This window comes from Pipra filicauda, unplaced genomic scaffold, assembly GCF_003945595.2.
Source record: "Pipra filicauda isolate LSUMZ 115617 unplaced genomic scaffold, ASM394559v2 scaffold196_size3971931_pilon, whole genome shotgun sequence".
In the NCBI taxonomy this organism is placed as follows: domain Eukaryota; kingdom Metazoa; phylum Chordata; class Aves; order Passeriformes; family Pipridae; genus Pipra; species Pipra filicauda.
Genome location: NW_024104305.1, coordinates 1,401,847 through 1,423,707, shown reverse-complemented (window position 1 = coordinate 1,423,707; position 21,861 = coordinate 1,401,847). Strand labels below are relative to the sequence as shown.

The window sequence follows — 21,861 nt, the reverse complement described above, 5'->3', positions numbered from 1 at the left end:
CTCTTGAATGCTTCCAGAGACAGTGACACTACCACCTCCCTGGGCAACTTATTCCAGTGCCTAACCACACTTTCAGTGACATTTTTTTCCCCTAATATCTAATCTGAACCTTCTCTGCCTCAATTTAGGGCCATTTCATCTCATTCTTTCACTTGAGACATGGCAGAAGAGACTGACCCCTTCCTCACTACAACCTCCTTTCAGATAGTTGTAGAGATCAAGAGGGGGGATCCCTAAGCCTCCTCTTCTCTAGACTAAACAACTACAGTTTCCTCAGTTGCTCCTCATAGGACATGTTTTCTAGACACTTAACCAGCTCTGTTGCCCTTCTCTGGACATGCTCCAGCACCTCTATGTCTTTTTGTAGTGAGGGGCCCAAAACTGAACACAGGATTCGAGGTGCAGCCTCAACAGTGCCAAGTACAGGGGGACGGTCATTGACTGCCCTGGTCATGCTGGTCACAATATTCTTGATATAGACCAAACTGCTGCTGGCCTTTTTGACCACCTGGGCACACTGCTGGCTCATATCCAGCCAGCTGTTTACCAGCACTCTCAAGTTCCATTCTGCTGAGCAGCTCCCAAACCACTCTACCCTAAGATTGTAGCAATACATGGGTGTGGTAGTTTGGGCTAGGCCTTCCTTGGTGACCAGTTTGTAACCAAGGAAGGGTCCAGATTTACTCAGTATTCCCTACGATTTTTACGTAAGCCAGACTATAAGAAGAAAGGAGGAGAGGCCTTCGCTCTCTTTCCTTCCGGTGGCTTGGAGGTGCAGGTTCCCTGCTGTTGAGTCTGTCGTGTTGGGGAGCGAGGCCTGGTTAGGCCTTGCCGACCTTGGGAGGTGGAGGTTGCCGGCGATCGTTCCAGAGTGACTCTCGGTTGTCCCAGGAGAGTAGTGAGATATTTCTTTGCTAACTCTTTTAGTAGTTAGATATTGGGCTACTAATCGGGATATATATATATATATATATTTTTTATTTTGGTTTTGTTCCTTTTCCCTTCCCCCTTCCCTTTCCCTTGTGAAAATGTATATATTTCAATTGTATATAACTGTAACATAAGTGTAAATATATTTATATATATCACTTTAGCTGTCTCTCATTTCGGGTTTTCTTGGTTGTTTTTTTTCTCCCTCTTCTCCCTGAGGTTTTGGGGGGGGGACGACTTCTTGTGGTAAGGTTTGGAGACTTGGCAGGGAGCCAGCTTCAAACCATATCAATGGGGTTATTGCAAAACACATAACTATTCTTCCTTAAATATGCTTCTTGTCTTCAAGAACTGTCTTTAGATGAGATCATAACAAGTGCATTGTGACACAAGTTTTGGGGATTTTTTTTCCTCATCTCGGTGCTTCCCCAGCCAGCAGTTCTGCCTTTCTTAGGTGCAGAGGCAGTGCAATGGCTGCTAGCAGTGTCATGAGACACTCATAAGGCCGTCAAGGGCCTTGAGGGGAAGCTGTAGGAGGAGTGATTGAGGTGACTTGGTCTAACCAGCCTGGAGAAGAGGAAACTGAGAGGAGACCTCATTGCAGTCTACAGCTTCCTCATGAGGGGAAGAGGGGCACACACTGATCTCTTCCTTCTCATGACCAGTAACAGGATCTGACGGAATGGCCTGAAGTTGTGTCAGGGCAGGTTTAGGTTGGATATTAGAAAGAGGTTCTTCACCCAGAGGGTGGTTGGGCACTGGAACAGGCTCCCCAGGGAAGTAAGCACTGCACCAAGCCTGACAGAGTTCAAGAAGCATTTGGACAATGGTCTCAGGTACATGGTGTGACTCTTGGAGATGGTCCTGTGCAGGGTTAAATGTTGGACCCAATGATCCTTGTGGGTCACACACACACACGCACAGACACACACACACACACACACACACAGAGAATCAGCCAGGTTGGCAAAGATTTCTGAGATAATCGAGTCCAACCCATGACCCAACACCACCCTGGTCCCTTCCAACTTGGCATATTCTGTGATTCTATGAGAGATCCCATGACAAAAAGAATGAACTCAGGTGTGCCCTGGTAAGACTGGCCATTTCTGTTTAGTTTTTCCAGTGGAACTTCTGCAGTTTCTTATCTGTAAGAAGAAAGGGTGTTGTGAATTCCTCATGCAGTGTACAAATTGGCTAAAATCTGAAAGATACAATTCCCAAATAATCATTTATGTTCTACAGTTAAAACTGAAAATCTTGCAGGCTCACAAGGCCTTGAAAGCTCAGGGATTGAAACTGGCTCTACTGTGGTAGCAAGGAATGGATTTGTGGCAAAGGGGTCTCAGAGAAACATCTGTGTGCTAAATTAGAAAATTCAGTACCTACTTTGAATACATACCAGCACCTAATCATGCAGGAATTTATGAACTACATGAAAGCTCTGCAAATGTAGCTATGAGACTTTGTGAAGCAAATGTGTAAATAAGATACAGAGTGTTCTAGTTTGAAGACTACTTATACCTTAATGTTGTCTCACAGGATGTGGCTATATATATAACGTTCTTTTACTGTTTGCCTAAAGTTTTTGCTTCTGCTTTTTTTTACTACATCTAATCCATATCTTCATTTCTAACAGCCTACCACTTGAGTTCCCTAAGTATTTTATTAATTCAGTGCTGAGCTGTGGGAAATAGAAAGATATAATTGAAAGTTCTGAATCACTTGCTACAGGAGGTGCAGATCCTGTGCTTGGCTAATTGTCAAAGTGCTAATTGATAATGGTAATATTGTCTAAGCACAGTTTGGTCCAGGGAAGGGAGGGGAGAGTGGGCCTCAGAAGTGAAACTGTGCATTTTGCCTATTAAACTGAATTCTTCAGAGAAATACCTGTTTGTTAAGCTTGTGCATGGTGTAGAGGAAGGAGGAATCTCATAGAAGAGAGTCAGCATTTTCCTTAATAGGTATAAAAAACAGGGAATTTGAAAACAGTAAAAATTTGAAAACAGTAAAATCCTGGTCTATATGCTTTAAACTGAAAAAAAGATTCTGCTCTCAAAAAATGATTCACATTGAAGATGGGCATATTTTTTGATGAGTTGGTAACGTGCAGTACATGCTGCTATGAACATATAATCTTGTAGCAAGAACATTTAGCTGGTTTTAAGAGATGTTCTGGTTTATTTGTGGAAATAGAAATGACACACACCAGGGAGATTTTCTCAAGCAGAAACTTTCTGGCTTATGACAGAAAATAGAGTCCCAAAGAAAATCGTATTTTCCTTGAAGCAGAAGCATTCAGTGCAAACAAGAGTTTTCTCTTTCATCAGTGTCAACCACAATGTGACAACAGCCTTTACTGGCACTTGTAAAGTTTTCAGAAGGTCGCTTTAAACCTTGGCCTATGATGCCTCTTCTACACTGAAGAATTGTATCATAAATGGCCTTGAAGCTGCTTCATTTTCATCCTTAAAATTCCCCTCTGCTCACAGAAAACCTTGTACAAAATGTGTTCCTGATATAGCAGGGCTGTGGTTCTTAATCCTCATTAGTGGAATTCCTTTTCTAGCTAATCCAGGAGTCATTTCTATGTCTAACCAGGAAATTGAAAGTTCAGTTTTTGAAATGTCCATTCTTTTTCACTGTCAGTATCCACCTGTTGTCTCTTGTCTTATATATAAGTTGTGGAGTCTTTGTGCCAGAAGCTGTTTTTCTAGTTTGTGTTTGTACAGCATCTAGCACATTAGTGGGTTGGTTCTTGACAAAGGGTTTTATTCACAGAGACAACATAAGTGGGAAATAACAAAATAATAATGTTGCTTTATTGTGGCATTCTCTGTTTATTAACTGTGAGATTTAGATAGTCTTTAAGTCCCTGCCTTCCAGCTTGGGGAGCAGGGCTGGATATCCAGAGAACAGCTGGTCTTCCTGTTCTCTGGGTATCCAGCCCTGCTAGACTGAGGCAGAGAAGGCATTAAGTACCTCAACCTTTTCCTCCTCCTTTGTCACTGTGTTCCCCTGGCATCCAATAACAGATGAAAATTCTCCTTAGACTTCCTTTTGTTGCTTTTTGTTGTCTTTCAAAGCAGTAGCCATATCAAGTTCTAGCTGGGCTTTGGCCCTTCTAATTTTTTTAGCTTACATAACCTCACAAACATCCTTGAAGTCCTCCTAAGTTGCCTGGCCCTTCTTCCAAAGGTCATAAACTCTCCTTTTTTTCCCGCGTGTTCCAGCCAGAGCTGTCTGTTCAGCCAGGCCAGTCTCTTTCCCTGACAGCTCATCTTTCAGCTCACAGGGACACCCTTCTCCTGCACCTTTACAGTTTCCTTCTTGAAGAATATCCAGTCTTCCTGGACTCCTTTGCCCTTCAGGGTTGCCTCTCAAGGGACCCTGCCACCCAGGCTTCTAAATAGGATGAAGTCTGCTCTCCAGAAGTCCAAGGTGGCAGCTCTGCTACCAGAAAAGTGTTCAACCTCTGTTTTTCTAGCTTTTTCCATCAACCTGCCATCACAGTGCTATTCTAATACACAGCTCATACAGACTCTTTAACACAGATGAATCTTAGTTATTTTAATGCTCACAGAATTATCAAAAAAACTTTCAATAAATGTGACTTAGGTAATACAGAAAAATGAGGTTGGGATAATGTAGGAACTGAAGTTGGAGAGTGGCTAAGGAAAAGGTCCTGACATGAAAACAGCCGTAGAAGAAACCTGTAAACACATGAAACCTTCAACCTCTTCAGTCAAGTAATCTTCTCTATTGAGACAAAATTGAACTAAATATAGTGGTCCTTCCTTAAACTTGAAGTTTCAGAGGAAAATTTAAATAGAAGAAATCCACTGTGCTACCTTTTGTACTTCTGTTTTACAAAATCTTACCATGAGGATTTTATAAAGTTCCTGGACATAAACAGAAAACTAAAGAAGGTAAATACTGGAAAGACTGAACCATCTTGCTGATTTTCTGAGCATACTTGTGCTATGTCAGTGGTGAGAAAGATGCCAGCTGAAGGATCCCTTATCTTACTCATGCTTTGTGGTTTGCACCATAAATACAGCTTGATCACAAAATTCTTTCTAGTCCTAAAACAACTTATTCACAAACAATGAAAGCATTAAATTAATTAAATTTTAAAAAAATAAAATTTGAAATATTCCTGCATTGCCAGGAATGGCAGCTAGGCATTCAGACTACATGACGCTAGTTACCACTCTATCATAAGAAATCACTCAGCAAGAAGTTAAACCAGAAAGAGGGAATATACCGCATTGATGTGTCTCTACTATTTCCATTACACCTCTCTGATAACAGCGGTGAGTTCTGAACAGAGTTAAGAGAGGAACACTAAAAGCAATGTCAAAATGGGAGAAGAGGTGCTGGGTTTGGGCTAGCAAAAGAGAGGAAGATTGCTATTGTAGAGTTGCAGTGTTAAAGCTGATTCAGGTGAGGTCTGAGTGCAATATCTCTCTTCAGCTATGTCAGGTGGAACAGAGGCAATAACATAAAAGCTCAGAAAGTATCAGCCTTTGATGTTCAGGAGACAGACTCCCCTTTCAAGTTGAAGTACAGAACATAGGTTTGGTGGAACATGGAAAACTAGAAGTCTGAGGGCAGTGATAACAGGTATTGAGTGGCATGAACATTGTTGAACAGTAAAATATCACTTAAACATTTTGGCTTTAAAGAAACCTTAGAATACAGAGCTGATAAAGCATTAACAGTTTTATTTACATCAGAAGAAAGTCTGTCCTGAAAATTATCAACAATTAAAACACAAATTAAACAATGTCTTGATATTATAAAACTGGCTGCAAATTTTAATGGAATTTGCTATCTTATATAGGCTATATTTATATAGGTATAGTTAGAATACATAGAATATATAGTTAGGAAGCTTGCCATAAGAAATTGCTTTTTTTTATTCCTAAAGATTTTTTTCCAGATAGGCATAAATGTGAAGTAATTCTATGGTAATTCTAGACCATTGAAAGTTTAATTATATAATGCATGATCCAGATAGATTGTTAATGCTATTTTATCAGGGTCACCCTGGAATCTTGAATTGTTATATTAGCTTAGCTTTAAATGTAATTTTCCACTAGCTGCTGGGATCAGTTTGAAAGATTCAGTCTTGTTTCTTGGTCTTATTATTTTATGAGCATTTGAATGTCAAGCATCTCCTGGTGTCACTAATAGGAACTGTTCCCTTAAGTTAGTGAAAAAAGTAATGACCCTGTAAATCAATTTATGTCTGAGTATGTACTGCTGTGTCTTCATGCTGCTACCTGATTGATTCTGGTGGTAAAAGTCACTGTAGAAAATACTTAGCTGTCATTACACATTGAGAGGAACAATTGCCATAAACACAAACACCCCCAAAGCCCTCAGACAGTTTTCAGAAAACTCCGCATTCTTTAAAGGTACAACATTTCATTTTTAATACTGGAATAAGGAAAGCATGTGTTTTCATCATCATGGCTAGGCTTCGCGAATGAAGATTTGGGAAAGGCTCTATCCACATTTGTTACAAGCACGCTGGTGGCTTATGAGGCCAATACGAGACAGACATATCCGACTGCAAAAGGCACAGCAGAAAGACTCCTTAGATGGTGTATTCTGCAAGACACGGTTCTTTCTGTGTTGCCTTTTCTCCTCGAGAGTGATCCTGCGTGTGTTCTCAAAGGAGACAGCTGCGTTATAGATGGTGTGTCTCCAGGCCTCCCGATTTGAGGCCAGAGTAGACCAGTTATGGTGATCAATATGGCCAAGGCTGAGATGCTGTTTCAGGGAGTCCTTGTATCTTTTCTTTGGGGCTCCTCTCTTGCAGCAGCTGGTGGCAAGTTCACCATAAAGCAAGATCTTAGGAAGGCGATAGTCCTTCATCCTGGAGACATGCCCTGCCCAACGCAGCTGTGTTCTCATCAACATGGCCTCTATACTTGTGGTTGCTGAGCATGTATTTTAAAACACTTCAAAGCAACCTTGTCTCCAAACTAACTTGAAAGCAAGCACAGAGGTAATTTAATATGTGTGAAGATATTTGATAGTTAAAAGGTATCACATCAACATTTTTCAGGAACAATCAGCAAAAGCATTCATAGGGCATGGGACTTTTTCCTTTTTTTTTTAATTTTTATGAATTTAACATTCTCAATATTAAGAAAAGCAGACAAGACATTCAGAAGAGGGCAAAAGGACAGAAAGTCTGCACAGTGTCTTCTTGAAGCAATAAAAACAGATCATGGAGAGGGCTGATAGGAGTCTGAATAGCTTGATAAAAATCATGTTGATGATGGGAAGCCCTGGCACAAATTACCTTGACTCAGAGATCATCAAGGACCTCAGTAGGGACATAAAAAAGAGGAAAATTCTTATTATATTCTTAGGACTCTCAGCTGTCTGTAGAACTAGAAGACTGCAGAAAACTGGTGCTTAATCTACAAAAGAGGAAAGAAGCTTTTATGTCAAACTACAACTGGGCCTTTCATGAGGGACTTGCGAAAGGGAGTAGAGAATATGTGTGCTAGATGGACTTGTCTTCTGGATGATGCATTAGGTCAGAGATGCCCAGAGACTACTGAGCGAAGGGTCAGCAGGGGATGAAAAGACTTGAAGGAGAGGACAGGTCAGCACAAGCTGCCCTTCCTTTAGTGATGTGGTGGTCCTGGAACAGACACAGAACTAATTCTTGTGTCTATGTGCATCTGTAGGGTGGGCAAGGGGAGCCAGCAGGACCTGGAATAGGTTGTTGTGGATCCCTGTTGGTCCAGAGAGCTGATGTTTTGGTCACCCCAGTTCCAGGACTTACTTTTCACTCCCTTGGTGCTGGAGCAGGCCTTCTACCAACAGAGCCTCCACAAGCCATAGAATTTGCTGAAAGACACCTCAGTGGCAAAGTCTGCTTTGGAAGCTAAAAACTCGATGGAGTTGATCATGGCATGCACTACCTACCTGATAAAGAGATCCCTGATGATACTTGGCTCTGGACAGAAAATGACCTAGTTGAAAGCTGCAGTTAAAGAAATAGAGACTCAAAATAAAGTGCAGGTTTTCAATGGTAACATTATTTATCAGCAAAAGCACTGTTTAATCAATAGTAGCTTGAATCAATAAGATTAGGAGGGTACAATGCATGAGTGCTATAGCTCAAAACAGTATTGAAAAGTGTAGATCTCATTTGATTATTGTGTTTTACGGTGTGTGAAACGCAGAAGGTCTGATGAGATGGTTTTCATGTTTCTCTCTAGCTTTTAACATTTCTGACTTTATAAAACATGGCCAGACTGGCAACCCTGGAGCATGAACATTTCTCTTTGTCTGCACAACAGGTACTGCATGATAAGCACCAGTGCACACATCCTTCCTAGTAACTATGAATTCTTCCTGTAGGGTTCTGCTCTGTGGAAAAGTCGATAATTTCTTGAAATGTGTCCATCCTGCAGGGGAACAAAAAGGTGGAGAGATTACCAAACAAAATCTGGAATACTGTCTCTCTGTGAAAGTGAATTATTTTACTATGACTTAGACAGAGCACTAATGCATATAGCCACTAATAGTCAACAGATGGTAATTACTACTGGCTACTAAGAGCTAGGTCAGATTTGAACCCAATGACCCAGAACTAAAATGCTCCATATGCCATCACTGTCCTGTCTGATATGCTCACTATTTGTGACCCTCCCACTGAAATAAGGCCTTTCCCTTTAAGCAGGAAGCTTTAATGTTCTCAGTGAGATGAAACAACTGCCTTGCCATTTCTACTCTGCCATTGTTTTTAGCTCTTGCTACATGCTGTTTATCACACTGCAGTTTTAACCTTGGGGTGACAAGAATGTTGCGGGTGAAGAGGGAGCTTCAGACAAAGTTTATTAGAGAAGCTATCTGGTCAAGTCACAAGAGGCAGAAAGGACCACCTTGCTTTCTGAACTCCTTCTCAGAGAGGAGCCTAGATGTGGCTGAACCCGATCTTAGTCCCAGACCTTGTCAGTGTTTTAAGTCCAAGGAACTATAAAGGTGTGACTGAACCTTTGTACAACTTTGTTCTGCAGGATTAAGGATGAAAAATCAGATATATTTACTGTAAATATGCAATACAGAAGCTAAAACTACTAGTGTAATATAGTGCACTTTATCAAAGCAGTTGATCAAATTATATTAAAGCAATTACATTAAAACTAGCAAAAAAAAAAAAAAGATAAACAATTATTAGGTAGAGATTGATTTTACTCGCTCATACCAACAACGGTGGGCAAATCTTTTTTGCTCTGCCTTGAGGAGCAACCTTGAGGGGCATTCCCACCCAGGGGAGGAATCTCCACACAGACATCAAGAAGGGGTATGTTAGAAGAACCTGCCGTTTGAAAGTGGGACTGGACTTTTACAGTATGAATTGATTGACTATCCTTTCAGATAACGATACTTTATCATATCTGCTACACCTTTACCTGACTATCAGGATGTTAATATCACTTTGCTGTTGATGAGTCAGGCTGGTTTTGGCATAATTCAACACAAAAAGCAGCATGACATGCCCTCTTAGTCCACCACCAATAGCTTTGCAAAATAGGGCATTGTTCAAGTTGTTTTACCACTTTGAAGGCAGAGCATCCTGATGCAAAGGGAAAAAAAGACGCTGTGAAAGAGAGGAAGTCATGGAAACAGTAAAGATCCTCTTTGAATAGGAGGTCTCCCTAAATCCCAGTCAGACCTTGAAGTAGAAGTTAGGTTAGGGGCTTTTCTTCTTCTCAGTGAGCCCTTCAAGGTATTTTTCAAGGCCTCAGGTGTTAACCAGTTGCTAGATGATATCAGTCATTTTGGGTGATACATTTAATCTTTTGGTTAATTTAGGTTGAAACTGTCTGGATTTCATGAGTTTGGTAGAATCTGATAAAAATCTAGCTGGAAGTTGTTCATTAACCACATAGCAATGAGCAAATACAGCTTCCTGTGCCTTGAAAAATATGAATATTGCTTACTTTTAGGACACGCAGAACATACAGCAAATTTACATATCTAGTCATTTTATATGCTCTTCATCGCTACAACATCTTGTGTTTTATATGCATACATAAAAACTCACAGTGTTCTCAGGCATTAATTTTCTGCAGATTAAGAGTCTGAAGAAGTTGTAGTGTAGTAAGGAATGAAACATTGCTCATTCAAGTCATAATTAATAGGGAGAGAAGTTTTCTCTGTATAGGAGATGAGCCATGCCTCTTCTGCTCTTCAGTTTCCTCACTAACAAAACAGTCTCTGCTGTCTAATGTTGAATCAAAAGTGCACCACATTTTTAGAAGTCCTGACCTAGTCTTATCAGTCACTATTGATTATGCTACAGTACCAAAGCCATACATTTATTAATGCATAGGTTCTTTTCAGTCTTCTCAGGAAACTACTCTGAACTGATACTGTATTTATGATATGCCATACACATGATTAAGAATTTCCCTGGTAGGAAACCATGTATCTTTGACTGCAGATACAAGATTTACTTGGAATCAGATTTGCTGAACATTGACTATCTGACAACTATGTATTGAACCTTTTATATAATTGTGTTTCTTCTAACTATTATTGTTAAGGAAATACCTGAAAATGCATTAGGTGTCTTTGGAACATTGCTTCTTTCTATGACTGCTGCAGAGTCAGCACTTTCATTTTCATTATTATGGCCCATATCTTTACTGTATAACATAAACCTCAAAAACCTGAAAAAAAATCTTGTTAGCAAGTATTTAACAAAATGATGCTGTATTATTTTTAATTTATTATATATAAAGTGCTGTAGCTATGTGTTGATGCTTCCCTGTATCAATGTGGCAGCTAAATAGATAATGTGAAACTTTTTTTTCTCTTATGAAGCTCATAAAATATCAACTAAAAAGGCCAATATATGCATTCATAGTGAAACATCATAATGCTGTATTAGCAAGTCTTATTTCAAAAATAAAACAAAGGAAACAATCTAAACAAAACTCTTTTAAAACCCAATAATTTTTAGATAATGCTAACAGATGAAATCAAGCAAACTGCAAAATCTGCAACTTAATATATGAGTAAGTCATCAATAGGATAATAAACCACAAAAGTATCAGGATGGAGAAAAAAAAGAAAACCATGAAAAAAACCCCAAAATATATTTTTAAACGTATTTAACTCTGACTGCAAGAAGATGCATAAGGATTTAAAATGTCCAGCAAAGTACCATAAGGACATATTAGCTAATACATAAACCAGAAAACTCAAAATTATTTGTGGTTGTCTTCCTCAGCTGCCACACTAAATGGGTGAAATTCTACTTTCTTCTCTTGAGTACCACCACAAGGTGTGTGCTACTTTAATTTCTCTTTATTTGTTTTTTTTTGCCACAAAATTAAAAATTACCACCCTATACACATTAGCAAGCAAATTAGAATTGCTGGCTAAAGGATGTATAATTAACTGTTTCTTGGCTGAGCAGATTATGGTTTTTCAAGTGTTTTTAGTTAATATATGTGACTGTGGAGAAGGTCTGTGCAGTCCCACTGCTAAGACATTTTGTCCATCTGCTCAGTGGTAAAATATCTAGAATAAAATCCTCACCCCACTGACAACAATTAGATACCATTTTTTGGACGATAAGAGTAAGTTTTGCTTCTCTTCTCATTTGACAACCTCCCTTGTTTTTTAATGTTTGGCACTTAGGAATCTAGAGTAGTCTGGGCTTAGCATGAAAAGATCTTGCTGCGGTTTCTTTTGTTGAAGAAAAGAAGATCCTGAATAAGACTGATTCTTGTGTCTAACTCTGGGGCTTATCAAAAGTACTCTGAATGAATCATCCTAATAAGTGCTCAGACAATAAAATAATTACATATGATACTGTGTTTTTTGTGTAAGGTTGGAGGCTGTTGAAATGAAGCACACTTTTTTAGCAGAGATATTTGCACCTTCCTTCTTTTAGAATAGTTAAGCTTCATTCCCATCAATCATTAATCAACTTCAGTTTTCAGAGCAGTAAGTGCTCCTTCTGATATCTGTGGTATCACTTACTATCTTGTTATAAGATGTCTTGGGGCTGATGTCTCAAGCAAGGCAATTGTCAACAGCTACTATGAGCCAGAAAAACTTAATAACAGTAAAATAAAGGGTTTGATTCTTTGAAGGAATTTTAAACATGCAGTCACTCAGAAAATAATGGAATAATCAGAAAATGTTAAAAAACCCCCTCACCCAACCCCATGCATATGTCACTTCAAATGACACATGTAAGATTTTACAGTACTCGAGGGTTTTATGCTTCTTCTGCCTGTTTTTCTTCCTCCCTTTATTTTATTTTTTTTACAAGCTAACATTTTAAATAACATTGAATCAATTAATAAGAATGTCAAAGTAATCGTTCTGTATCTGTGAATGACAAACATCAACTGAATCACAAAAGACCTGGCTGTCAATCAGCACAACTAAAACACTAATGGATATCATAATGGATAGCATAATCTTCAAGCACTACAGCTGGGTCTTGTTCATGGGCACAAATTGATGGTTAAGCTAATGCTAGATTTCCAGTCTTCCACTGATGTCTTAATTCCTCTTGCAGACTGAGGGATAATTACTGTTTTGCATGTCAGCTCATTCCAAAGCTGCCCTGAATTCTGGGACCGGACAAAAGAGACAGAGAAAAGGGGGGGGGGGATTTCAGGGGTGCTATGGTTGCTCTGAAAATGCAAAGGTGCTGAGTAGAAATTGGGCATCCACAATGAAAAAAATATGAATGGAGAATAATTAAAGATGGCATTTTGGGGTTACAACTGTAGAGTGTCTGTTCTAAGCAAAATAAAATTAAATTAAAGCTGAAAGAAACAGCTGCACATTAAACCCTATTTAATATTGATGCTAACTGAAGTATGGATTTGAGTGAGTTATTCCTCAAGGTCCTTGCTTTGTATCACTGCCTTATTGTATAATAAAAAGTATTTCTACTTAGAAAAGCATAGCAATCACTCATGTATATGCCTTCACTGTATTTTGAAAAGGAGAAAACATATTTGTTCCATTACAAGGCTCTTTGAATGATGCCAAAATAGTTAAAGAGACCACACAAAAAATGAAAGTATAGTCCCCAAGAGCAAAATCCCCCCCGTATATAAGTGGGAGAATGAATCTCTGTAGTTTACTTGCATCTGATATCTTGAACAATTATGTTAAAAATGCTTTTAACCAAAGACGTTTTCTCAGACATATTAATTTGCTCTACATATATTAGGTTGTTTTAGAGACATTGTTCTCTTTCATTTAGTCAGTTATTAGTATGCTTAGATGGTGAAGGATCTTGTCTTGACAGCTTTTCTTACTGGAAATATGATATCCAGGTTGTTAACAAGAAGTATCTTCTCCAGTAGTTACTTGGTTACTGAATGGTGAGTTTTCTTTCAAGGATACCAGTGCTTTTAAATTAACATAGAATATTAAGGATAATGCAATCTATATTTTACTAATGTATCCATTGCAATACAAGGGAAAGCTATATGAGCTTAAGTAGCTATGTAGTATAAAATCCAGGACTAGGGTTAGAGAAAAACAGACTCATGAGTCCCTTCTTTGACATCTAGAAAACTGGGGGCTTTTTAAGTTGGTTATTGTTGTTGTTTGGGGGTTTGTTGTTTGCTTGTTTTATTTTGGGTTTTGGTTTTGTTTGTTATAGTTCCTGTGGGTAGTGAAAATATTTTAGAGCTATTTTCTAATTGAATTATAGACAATTTTTCAGTTAAAAATGTTAGTTTGCACAACAGTCTGACTTCTCATTGAAAACACATTCATGTGAGGCTACAATGAAAATGTGATATTTTCTATGGAAGATTTTATTTATATTTACTGATATTGTTGTTTTAGTTGGTATCTTCTATGGCTTTCCCATTCTCCTGTTAGTCATCTGGTAGGATAGTACTTTCTGCAGCACAGCTTTCAGTCTGACTTGAATTATTTTTTCTATATTGATTGTCTTGTAATGATGATGAAGAAACACTTAATTTTATCTGCTGCAGAATTTGTGCTTAGATTAGGGTTGGGTTTTTAAAGCTAGTCTCCTGATCAACCCCATAATCCAAGGTTTGCTGTTACACCAGGGAAAGGTGATTGAGTGCATAAATTTGATGCCTTTCAGATGAAAATATGCTTCAAGTCCTTCTAAGGCAAACCCAGCACACTAAAATCTACCAAGCATTCAATCTGTAACACCAGCCACAGCCCAAAGGTGCATAGCTGAAATGATCATTAGCATCATCTCTGTTGCTCTTTAGATCCTGTCCTGATGAGCTACATCTGCTGTTAACATGACATGGTTATTGCTGGTAGGTCAGCAGCTTATGCAGTCTAGATAGTCACCAAGTGAGAGACAGAAAGATACCCTAGATCAGTGAAGTGCTCATGAACTATCTGGTATCAGAAGGTGGGTGAAAAAGTCATTGCAACATGCACATCTTTTCCCACGCTAGCAAAAAGGAACAATAACAAGCAATTATTTCAAATATAGCTTAAACATTATTTAGTTAAAATATTGGAAATCATTGTGACCACATTTTTGATTGGCATTAATGACAGGATGTGGGCTGTGGGGTGAAGTCACAGCTCCACAACTGAAGCTTGAGGGGTTTGGAATATTACAAAGTGTTGGGCCGTTTTCCATGAGAGCAGTGGAGCTAATTAGATAGTTCCCATGGACACAGCCTTGAGTTATAAAGAGTACAAGGTTAAAGCTGTTTGGTTGAGTGCAGGTGCTGCATTCCTGGGTGTTTTTGTAGGAATATGTTTATGTTGTATGTGTGGGAAAGTAGAAGTTAGAGAACTTAAGAAAAGGCTGCCTGCTGCACTGAGCAGGCAGACATCTCTCTGGCTCATCATCCTAGCGTGTGTGTCGATGTCTTTCTTCCCCCACAGACCAAGGCCTCCAACAGGTACCCTACGACAGTGGGCTTTGGATATTTTCAGGAAGATAAAGTAGGCTTTGGACTAAGGTTAAGTAATACTGTCCTTGAAAGTGTTTCTGGACAACTGTCACATCTTTCCCTGTTCAACATGACTGTGAAATCATTATGATGATTGGCTGAATTTACTGGGAGAGTAATTTCAATAAAGTTGGTACATCGGAAAAAACTCAGAAGAGATCACAGCATTTCTATTAGTTCCTTTTATTAGTTTCATTAGTAATTAAGAAAATAAACTGTGGTACAGGTTCAGAGCATACATGTCACCCCATGTCTGGCTACAGCTAGACTAGTGTATGAGTACACTTTGCCCTTCGCAGCTCATGAAAACAGTACAAGTTTCTTATACAGATTAGTTTTGCAGCAAATATTTCTGTTCTGGGAACTTCAGCAGAAAAATATGCCTACTTACAGAGAGAATACCCTGTCTCTAAGGTCCACTAATAAATTTTTCTACGTAGTCTTCTGCCTGCTGTACCTGTGCAGTGACAGCACACTAACAATTAATGATATTTTTTTTAAAAATGAAGTTAATGTCATTAATGGATGTTAAAATATTCAGTGTTACTGTGTCATCAAATATGTGGTTTCAAGAATTTTTTTAAATGTTCAGGCTTTGAGGGAAACTGCCTTCTGCAGTGTGTTTTATTTTCCAGTGTATCTCCAGTTAGATATATTTAAAGACCTACGGAAGCTAAGAAAGAGATGAGGTAATACAAGCTATTATTTCTTCTGCTTTTGCCCTTTACTGCCTTTGAATTCCATTATTCCATTTTCTAGCACTGGTTTCGGATTTTTAAGCATTCTTATCAAAATTTTTTAAATCAAATAAATAACCCAATGGCACAATGAGAATTCTCGGTTATGGGACTAAGATAGTGTTGTCTCCTGATAATAGAGGCTAGTAGGCTAGCTCCCCTATGACGACACTATTTGCACTGTGGTAAATCCATTTATTTTAGGTAATAGATGGAATCTGGGTCCCTTCTGCCTGTCTGACTGTCATACTGATACATTAAGGAGTGTCTATAAGCATTTCCTCAAACATTTGAGGGAAAATAATCTGGGTTAGTATAAGATGCTTATTTATATTGTGAAGACTAATCCAGCTGATTTGGGCTGAGAAAATCTAGAAGTGTTCAAGTGTAGAGATGAGATGGACTATTCAATAGTAGAGTGGTAGACAACAGCTAGAGACAAATGACAATAATTTATATGCTGGAAATTATGGGGAGTTTATATATTAAGTAAAAGTTGCAACATTAGTATGAGATATTTACCATAGGGCTTGTCTACTTTGTGTCATCCCACTATTTTTTTATTAGTTATATTTTATTACTAGCATTTTCTAATGAAACTCTAAAGATTAAACTTAGGGGATATTTATTTTATTTTATTTTAGACAAAGGTAATAAAAGTGTTCCAGTCCTCATGTTTCCTTTTCAGTCATCTTCCAGTGAAAACCTATTTTTTAAAGTGTCTGCTTTGCTGTTTTTAAAGCCAGTTAGAACCCTTCAGGCATCTGATGTTTTAAAAAGTTCTCCACTCGCATACATCTTAGAAGAGGTGTTGTGGTTTAGGTACAACTTCCATTTGTGGGATACGTAGGAGAACGTGTTATTGAAAGGAGTCCAAATATATAGCTGTACTTTAATGAGTGAAAGAAGGCTTTTCTAGATAGGACACTTAGGACCCTTGGAAACCCATTATAAGCCCTTTTAACTTTCATTACCTCAAACTGACATTTTACAGGTAAATGTACTTGAAAGGGACAAGGAGGTCAAGCAAGTGCTGGAAGCTAAAAGCCCCTCACATATGATTCTGCCACTACTTGCAATTTGCTGTGTGAAATTCAGTGAGTTGTTTGTCTGTGCTTGAAATTACTTATCCTTAGCACAGAGCTAAGAAAACATGCAACATCCAGCTAATGGAAATATTCTGAGACTTAATTAATTGTGCAGTCCTTCCATGAGAAAAATTGTTTTTTCATAAAACTCCAAGACTCTATCCCCACCTGGAATTATTTAGAGACATTTACAGGCATACTTTCAAGGTAAATCAAACAAAGAATTTGATTCTTTTCCAAAGAACTAAATTTTGGACTGTTTTTATGTATAGCAATTCAAACATCAATGTCCCATGTTCTATTATTATAAAATGGGCTGCAATCAGCTATTTATATTCAGAAATATCTGTACTGTTAAGAAATGGGCATTGAACAGTAATATTGTAAAATTATACTGGGATGATCAACAAACTTTCTGAAATTATATATGCATAAGCTAAGGAGAATTCAGTCTTTTTTCAAAAATATTACTAAACAGAAATTGAAGAACCTTCTGGACATTTCTGTTTGTGACTTACTTGCATACACTGTGCTATGATTACTAAATATTTTAAGAAAAAAACCTCTTAATCTGTATTTAGGTAACTCATTCAAAGTCATTTCCTGAGAAAGAGGTGCCAGCAGACTTATGAGAACACATTCCTCATTAAATAATCCAAACCAAAGTCAGTAGTTACATAGGATTCAGACTTCCTTCCTCTCCCTTCGTTTTAAAATAATAATAAATTTCGGAGGGGAAGCAAGTGGCTTATACCTCTCAAGTTCCAGCGCAGAGTGGAGTGTTTCGTTTTGCCTCAGAACCTGCAAAGTGTTCAGGAAAACAGAAACGATGAACGGCTCTTCAAACGAGGGTCTTCTATGTTTTACTAGCGACAGTTTCTTCAGAAGCTGATGACATTCTCGGTAGTTGCTGCAACCTGAGTGTCACTGATAGTAGTGATAATAGAGCACTGAACCCAAAATTCAACCGACCATGTTCAACTGTCAAGGTGCAACGCTGATATATTTGCAGGTGCTTCTATGTCATTAAGCAGAAATGACTAGACCACTGTAACCTGGGATACTCAGAAAGTAGAAACTAAGAGTTAAACACTGATAAAGGAACAGTTGAGAACATACATGAATGTTCTTGAATAATAGACCTGGAGATACTAGAAAGTTCAGAATTAGGGTATATGCAAACAGGGAGAAGAGTTACTTTGTCTCCTACAGGCTTGTCTTGTGTCAGACTTCCTCTTCTGTTTCATTCTTGTTTAGTTCATCTCCATTTTGGTAATCCTGAAAGTAGATTTTGCACAGTAATTAGTACTGCTTAAAAGGTTAGGTCTTGATTGCCATGTTTAGGGTACTAGATGGGTATGGCTTTATTTTCAGTGGTGTTTTGAAATGTTAACTTTGCCCATTAAAATATGGTTTAAATATGTTTTTGAAGGAGAAAATTTGTAATTTAAGCAAGTGGCTTTAGACTAGAATTTGTTGGGCATCTACTCCTTGAAATATCTTCCATAATCCTGTGTTTGGTATGAGAATGTATAGCAGAGTGGCACATTGAGGACTGGGCCTCTTGGGGTGTGAATCCCAAGCTATCATCCTGTTGAGCACTGAGCCATCAGTAATCTGAGAACAGGGAATGCTGAAGAGAACAAACAGCTTTAGCTCAGCATACAGCTGTCACCATGACTTCTTTGATATCATGTTTTTACATTTTGAAAATTGCTTTTATCTGACATGTTTACAAGTAGCATGTATGAAAACATCTGACACTCCATCTAGCAGAGGGGAGTAATAAAAACAGATATTAATTAGTCATAATACTGAAGGCTGTTACTCACTGAGCAGTACAGCTCACTTGTGGTTTAACTGGGCAGCAGCTAAACACCACACAGCCATTTGTTCTTTCCCCCTAGCCAACTCCATCTGGGCCAGCTTTCACCCTAGTTTAAATATGAGCATGCTGTCACACGATATGGAATAACTCTTTGGTCAATTGGGGTCAGCTGTCCTGGCTGTGTTCCCTCACAACTTCTTGTGTTCCCCAGCCTCCTTGCAGATGGGACAACATCAGCAAAAGAGTCCTTGTCTTAGTATAAACACTGCTTAACAACAACTAAACCCTCAGTATTTCACCCAATATTATTCTCATCCTAAATCCAAAACAGAGCACTGTATGAGCTACCAGGAAGAAAATGAACTCTATCCCAGCTGAAAGAAGGACGTCACTTTACACGTCTCATATTTCACATACACTAATAATTTATTTGGAAACCCAAAAGGTATTCATTCAGAACTTATGTTTCAGAAAGCTCTGTGAGAGGGTGCTCTATGCTTTTATAATTTTAGAAACATTAATGTCTGGTTATAAACTTCAGTTCCTTATGTCCCTTTTGTGCAGGGAGAACTGTACTATGCCCAAAGGAATCATAGAATATCTTGAGTTTGAAGAAACCTACAAGGATCACCAAAGTCCAACTCCCATTAACTATGTGTCATTGCATTTTGCTACATCTTTCACCAGCTTATGTTAATCCAATTAATTTTTTTTTGCACAGGAAAAAAGTTTTGAGGTACTCCCTTATAGTAAGTGGTACAATATGCAAGGTATGGTCTGCCACTGTTGGTCTCCTGAAAGCCTTTTCTGTGATTAATTAAACATTATATCATATCTCAGCAGAGTTAATCTGTTTCACAATCAGAGGTGTTTCAATTTATCATTTATCTACTTTTTACCATGGTGTTTCAGGTCCTAGGACATTCTCCAATTCTTTGTTAGCATTAGTAAAGAGTATACAGAGCATTAATTTAGCCAAAATCTCTCCTGCATGCACATTTTAAACTGGGAATGCCCCAGAGTATGTTACAAGTTTTCTGTTCCTACCCCCTCCACCTTTTAGAAAATTCCATTTAGAGAACAACCATTTACCTGAAATTTTAAATATATATAAAGACTTTCAAGGCTTTTTTTCTGGCTACAAGATTAAATTGGTTTAAAAACTAATATTGTTCTAGGACAATGTTCTGAAACTGTTTGGGAATGGGGAATAATACTTTCTTTTTCTCCAACTAATTTGAACCCTGAGCTTTGAAATGTAAATCTGAATTTATATTTTAGATTGTAAAGCAAATTTAGGCCTCTTACAGTTTTTATTGGATTTAGGAACTCTTTCATGATGAGCCAGCATAATGATTGTATTTGGATGTAGAAGCACCACATAGACAAAACTGGGCTCTGGGGCAAGGAATTAAATGTTTTAATCTGTTCAATAGGGCTTGATGCTGATTTCCTGTCATCTTCAAAGTCTGGCAGCTGGATATGGCCTGCAAGCCCTCAGAGAGGAGTTGTACCACATATGAGAGTATCCATTTCTGTAGGTTAGTGTGGAGGGGAGGGAAAGGTATAAGATGCATTTGAGCATGCTTCTTCCTCTAAAAGAGTTTCTTTAAAATTTAAGAGGTAGGAAAAGGAAATCATTAACTGGCATGAATTGTTATGGCTATAATGACTCTTCATCTCCAGTAAGAATTTAGTGGTTGCAGCAAAAACTGGTTGCCACAGAGCAAGGAACAAGAGCAGTGCAAGAACACAAATGGTAGGAAAATAGCTGCAGATTCCTTTGTAACACAACGTATATACTCAGACCAATTTTATGTTAGTGTATTTTTTGTCGCTAATAATTTTCATCTCTCTGAACCTAGAGTCACATCCTTGGTTTTTGATGCTGCCTGTTACCAGTTACAGTTTCTCTTAGAGCAACAAGAATTTGTGATTTTCATCAAATTAAATATGAGTATTCCCTTCCTCAGAGAGTTTATATTTCCTTTTGATGCCAAGACAAAGACTGTCACTGATCCTTGATGTCTGTACAAAGACTTTGGCAGAGACTATAAATGTCAGTAGACTACAGTGGGTGGGATGAGAAAGAATGTACAACACAGAGTCTTTGTTGCGTTAGTTAATCTAAGGATGAACGGATACTAATATATTGTAGCTTCCTTCCTTGCTATCATTGCTGTGTGGAAAAGGTAGGACTCATTCTCTCCCAAGCACATAAAAATACAGGTAGGTTCCATCTCAGCAACAAAGTTGAATTGTCCAATTTCAGCATTTGCAAATGCAGGTGTCTCCTGTGCATCATAAAGAGGACTGTCCTTTAGAGTATATGAGCAGACGGCAGTAGATCTGACAGTTTTGTTCATTAGCATTTGCCTGTGGGTAGTGATCAAAAGTGACTAACATGCCAGAATGGATATTTTCTGCACCAATTTTTTGATTTTTAACACTCCAGGCATTTAGGAATATTTCTTCAAATGTCCTGAAAACTGGATTTTCTGTTGCACTGAAGTGAACTCAGCAGTGCGGATGCTGAGGGGTAAATACATATACTTCATGCTTGCTCTGAAGTTCAAGATAATATGCTCTAAAGTTGATGATAACAGATAATATTTTCAAAGGACTGTCTGTCAGCCTTGAATAAGCAGAAAAATATATGCCCCAATCTCCTTACCTTCTGGCTAACATTTCTGCAGTTAAGAACTTTCCAATGCTAGAAACTGCTGTCTGGGAAAACTAGATCTAGAAGCTGTCCCATGCTGCATCAGGGAAAGGAAATAAAAATCCTTCATTATCTCTTCTCTTTCTCTCTCTATCACAGAAAACACAAACAAAACTCAAAGAGAAGAAAGAGAAGGAGAATCACCACTTGTTTCCTGTTTTCTTTGGATCACTTCCCCACCCTCTAGCCCATATGTACACTAAATAAAAAACATAGGGGCATAATGAAAACTAGGTTAGGAGTCCCTATACTGACATTAATCATTACAGGGATCAGGCTAATTTCTCATTTCCATGTCATAGCAATGCTGCCTACTCAGTTGATGTGGTGAAACAGTCATTCTCTTCTGCTTGGCTCTAGAGACCTTGTTTGCAGAAAGCTGGCCATCAAAAGTATGCTTTAGGATGATGAATCCTCTGTCTCTTTGTGTCAGTTCTGCATATGGAAAGATAACTGCAGTGGCTGTTTCAGAAATATGTCTTTTGTCCTAACGAATCCAGCTGTAGTTGTCATAATTTTGACAGAAAATCTGAAATATTTATCAAATTAAAATTTCTCATTAATGCTAATTAAA

The 21,861-nt window shown here is 38.2% G+C and overlaps 1 long non-coding RNA gene across 1 annotated transcript in view; it reads left to right on the top strand.

The window, feature by feature from the left end:
- The first annotated feature begins 16,068 nt into the window (after nucleotides 1-16,068).
- The window catches only part of LOC120323103, a 10,948-nt gene continuing 5,155 nt past the window's right edge, over nucleotides 16,069-21,861 (top strand). Inside the window, exon 1 of the long non-coding RNA XR_005563264.1 lies at nucleotides 16,069-20,106. This is a non-coding gene — a long non-coding RNA (uncharacterized LOC120323103). The remainder of the gene's footprint in view (nucleotides 20,107-21,861) is intronic.